The sequence below is a fragment of the Apostichopus japonicus genome, chromosome 11 (genome assembly GCF_037975245.1).
Source record: "Apostichopus japonicus isolate 1M-3 chromosome 11, ASM3797524v1, whole genome shotgun sequence".
Classification (NCBI taxonomy): Eukaryota; Metazoa; Echinodermata; class Holothuroidea; order Aspidochirotida; family Stichopodidae; genus Apostichopus; species Apostichopus japonicus.
The window spans coordinates 12,129,744-12,134,916 of record NC_092571.1 but is presented as its reverse complement, the minus strand read 5'-3'; the positions used below and the strand labels follow the sequence as shown (position 1 = coordinate 12,134,916).

Below are 5,173 nucleotides of genomic sequence, written 5' to 3'. Positions count from 1 at the left end.
TGTGACTAGATAATAAGCAATGACACGACCCCCCCCCCCCCTCCCCCCCCCTCTTGTTTACTATAGAGATGCAGTTGTCATTCGTCCTTCTGCCTTTCATGCGTTTTAATTGGACATAATTTGACTTACATTTCTTCACATTCCCTTCGCCTTGATTTTCCATTCTACTTTTCATCTGCGTTCCTCGCAAGCGGCGAAAAATGATGTGCTATAACATTTCTGACGTAAATTTAACATTATACAACAACAAAAAATTACAAAACTGTTAATAGCTCTCACAATATCCTATTGACAAAACGTAGTTTTCTAGTTTAAATTTAGACAGGGTTAGCCATGCCGTTCCACTTGACGCTTACGTTTAGTTTATGCCTTATAGGCATATAAGCCTACGTCGCTAAGGGGGGGGGGGGGGGGCTTACTAATCTTGGAAAATTGGAATCAAATTGGCATTAAGGAATCTCTTTTCGTGGTGGGGCCTGTTTACTACTTACGTAGTCTAGTTAACTGGTTAAATGAACTATCTTGTGTTAGCTAACTAGTTAAGTTAACTACAATGTTTTAAGAAGTAAGCGGGTCTCGTTTTTGATACACATGAAATAGCATTTGAGGTTCAACTTGTGCGTTTGTTGATGCGTTTGTGCGTCTGTTGATGCCCGAACAACAAAAAAGCGTAATTTTCAGGAATATCCATTCACATGGTGCCCGTAATATATGCAACATACCACCATTGGGAAATAAAATCCAGCTGTGTCCTTATACCAAACTCTCTCGTCGATTCAATTAACATATTTATATAAAACAACATGTTGCGTAGAGATTTTGTCAAATTTTCGATATTACAATTCCGTAACAATATTGATTAAGTTATATTTATAAAAAAACTCATTTGCATCTTTGGAATAATGTTAGCATATTTTTACTTCTATTATGTGTGTGGTAAATACTAAAAAGTGAAAAGGTGTCTGAACGACGAAATTTCAGGCAAAAATTAAAGATATTATGTATACTCCCAAATCAACGATAATTTGTTGTGAGTCATCTAGGAAATATACTTGTCTTAGATTGTCTAGTACTGTTACAGGCTTATTTGGGAAAGAACAGTTCCACACACCAAGGTTTGGTAGAAATTGCCAGACGTTTTGCAACAAAATGTTAGAGTCTTTGCACTAATATTTAATATTATATCTACAATTATTTTTTGCTTACCAAAAATCCGTTTCAACGATCAATAATTTTTACTTTTAGGTTGTTATAATTTTAATATACAGTGTTGACAAAACAAATTTTTTTTTTTCATTTTTTTTTTCAAATAATCGAATACCAGTGAAACGGGTATATAAGAGTAAGAAGAAGCCCTACACATCACGCGACCTTCTTAGACGGTCACAAACCTAGCTGTAACTTAAATCACGTGACTTTGTTAGGCTAGGAGAGTTTTTTTTTTCTTGTTCCTTTGTAATTTGCTAGGTTTTGCCCCAGCCGTTAAATCTGAGTTCGCGTTTGTCTTTCACATAGCCTTACCGCGTGACTATACGATGCACGCATGGAACCCCACACTGACCCATTCCGTACTCCTTACTTGGTGGGATATTATTTACAGAAAGGGATGGGAGCGGTTACCCTCTGAAAGAACAGAATGGTAACTTTAACTTCTAAGCGATTTATTCGGATTTCGCAGAGCAGACTAGGCCTAATAGAGGTGTTCGGGGAGGGGGAGGTCTTAAAAGGGGGACGTTATCGTTATTTTGTATGGATTGTCCCTGAACGTACCTGTGTGTAAACCGACACGTAACTGTAGTTTTTCCTCAGGTCGATGTGGAACCTGGAAGTATCGCAGACGATCCATAAGATCTAAGGCTAGTGTAGCTATCTCGCCTGCGTGTTTATCACCGTTACGATTGGGGAGTCCACTAGCGACCATGTAAGAGTCGCCGATCGTCTCGACTTTGTAAACGTCATATACCTCAATACGTGAGTCAAAGAGATTGTAAAGGGCATTTAACAAAGACACCACCTGTCAATAGATCAATGGAAAAGTATGTTAATAATATTATATATATTATCATATTGTTCAAATTATGTTCAAGGCAGTCGCGCTGCAAGACGTGGTGCAGTAATCTAAATGCGGCCCATGCACCAAAGGAGAATCCAAATTCACCCAAGTATATACAAACCGTTGTTTCGTTTTGGGGGCCGGATGTTTGAAAATTTGGTATCTATAGAAACTCTAGTTATGATAATATCAAGCTTTTATCGTTTTAGTTGAGGACATGGTTTCGTTTGATTTCCCAATCTTGGTGGGCATCGGGAGAGAACTTTAAGTACTTTACAGAACAGTATTTAATCCAGAAAAATAATTATTAAAATCTTCTGGTTTTAAAACTTGTCTTCAACCGATTGATGGCCATATTTTGTGATGCTTGACACCGAGCCAATCCCCCTCTTCTACCGTTGGACCAGAGCCGCGGGTGCCGCGGTAGCCGAGGTAGCCGCGGAAGCCGCGGGAGCCGCGGGAGAGCCGCGGGAGCCGCACAAAACAAAATAAATGTTACTAAAAAAAGCTTTCAAGATGATAGGGGGTGGAGGGAGACTTCAAAGATTCATCAGTTTTTGGTGACAGTTGGATATTTATAAATACCTGCATTGGTGAACTGTTTGAGCTCAGTACGGTAAAGCCCACGATGTCGCTGAAGTAAATCGTGACTGCCTCGTAATTTTCCGCCCTCACTTCGTGGTCACCTTTGAGTTGTATCGCCACACTTCTCGGCAGCATCCGGTACAACAACGAATCACTTCTCTTCTTCTCCTGATGTAAAAGTTGTGTTTTATCCTCCAGACCTCTCGCAAACCGTTGCATATTGGTGGTGACCCGCCAGGAGATATACGAGATGAGCGGTACGATGACAGCGACACATGCAATGGCCAATACGTAGAGGTTGATTTGCTGAGACGCCACTGCCAATCCTTCAGCGACTAATTCCAAAATGTGATCTTCAAGCATGTCCTCAAGTTCCTTGAGATGATCAAGAATCTCTTCGACGGTGGTGACCCAGAGCTGTGAATAATCTACGGTTTGATTCCACATGAAACCGTCATCTTTGAGGACTGCGACCTCTTGCAGCTGTTGAAAACGAGAAAATGTCTCGACGTTCCTTTCTATAGTCTGGTTATAACGCTCCGCGAGAAAGCTCGAATATTGTAACGATATGTCGAGATGGTCTTTGGAGAGTTCAAGGTTTTGTATGTAAGTGACAAACTCTCTTTCGGACAAATGTCCCAAGACAAAATATTCAGAACCAAGTGGAGCATATATACCGATGTTTTCCTTAGCTCTGATTAATAAGATGTACGCTATCATATCCTCCCAAAAGCATATCCTCCCAAAAGGAGTCATCGTTGTTATTCTGTACCGTTTGAATCAACCACAAGATGGCTGCTGCGTTCAACTCAGAATAGATTTTTAATTCCAGCTGGAAATCATTCGAGTAACGGCCAGAGGTGAGTGTTCGCACGAAGGTCTCTCTCGATAATAATCCATTCATCGGAGAACCACCACCAACACCACCACCAACACCACCAACACCACCACCGGGTGTGTCCCCCGGCCATTCTAACGAATTGATTGCATGATCGGTAAGGAGGAAGATTTCGGTCAGATCGTCGACCGAGTTATTTTTGATAATTGCGAAACTGACTTCGTTCCTCTCCTGTTGAAGTTGATGGATTAATCCTGCGATGTCGTGGCCTTTATCGTTATTCTCCTCAGTCTGAGAGAGTTGGCTCCTCACTTGGATAGCTTGAAAGAGGCTGACGGCCGCGAGCAGCGCGAGAAACGCCGACGGTATCAGCGGAATCGTCAGCATCTGGCACATCTGGATGCAGCGGCCTTTGTCTGACCTAGGGTTCACGTGACACAGACCAGTCTTCACTTTGGTTGGAGTAACAGCATGCTCGACGTTGCTGACGTTATCAACTTCATTTAGAAGACAACTGAGATGAACTTTCGTACCCGTATCACTCATTTTTTTTTTGGTTAATTTGTAAAAAAATTAAATTAAAATAAAAGCACCATTAACTTGTACTGTATATCAAAGATTATGATGAGCTATGCTAGCATGGTGTGTGTGTTTGTGATATGATATTATATAATATGACAAAGAGAAAAAAGACTCCAAACTAACACGGTGCTTCCGATTCTGAACTATATCCAAGATAAGCGAAAACATGAAAACACGATCTGTTCAATAATAGGAGTTATTCGAAAATCTGTGCATCCCTCCAGCGATCTTTGAAGATAAACAGTTGAGCTTCAAATTTCCAAGCCTCCTCCCCCACAAATTGTTAAATAATCCTTACGAAATTGACAAATACTCTCTTAGCATTTAACCTTCAACTGGCCTCCTTATCATCTTCAGAGTTAGGAAACCCATCAAATAAAATTTAAGAAAGAAAAGCGAAGTGAATTGATGCTTAAAAATATAAAACACTAAGAAAAAAAACCTTGTTTACAGCCATCTAAAGAAACCTTATCTCTGAAAATGGTTTGGAGAAGTAGCACACGAGAAGAAAAGAAGCTCTTCCTTTTTTTTTAATAGTGTGTCATTTAATCAAGTATGGAATTGACCATACAAATCTTACGGGTGTTTATATCGAAGTAGGCTATGTCGTGTACACACACACATATATATATATATATATATATATATATATATATATATATATATATATATATATATATATATATATATATATATATAAGATATTGGCGTATCATAAGGTAATTGCTGTATAATATCTATATATATATGCACATGTAAAATCAATCGTAAAAGTAAAACAAAAAATCTCTCCAAGATTACAGCAATATCACGAGGCTGTTAATATTCACGAAATAATACGATCCACAAATGAAATAATATGAAATTAAACCTATTTCCGTCAATGGTCTCCGGTGTTAATTTTGGTTAGCAAATTTTGTGTATACGGTAACGCGAAGCTCGTGTATGTTGTTGTAACAATTCTGGCGTCAAAGTTTCACTTTGAAAGATAATCCAAAAGAATGAACTTTTTTTTATCAAGAAAACATTTGCCTCTTCGATTTCATAGAAAACCAGTAATTAATACTTTTGAAGGAAACCGTAAAAAAAATAGCTCTCTTTTTCTTCAAGAAACC

At 38.9% G+C, this 5,173-nt stretch overlaps 1 pseudogene; it reads right to left on the bottom strand.

Moving 5' to 3' along the window:
- Positions 1-4,700, bottom strand: part of LOC139976334 (uncharacterized) — a 15,795-nt pseudogene extending 11,095 nt beyond the window's left edge.
- Positions 4,701-5,173: the final 473 nt, after the last annotated feature.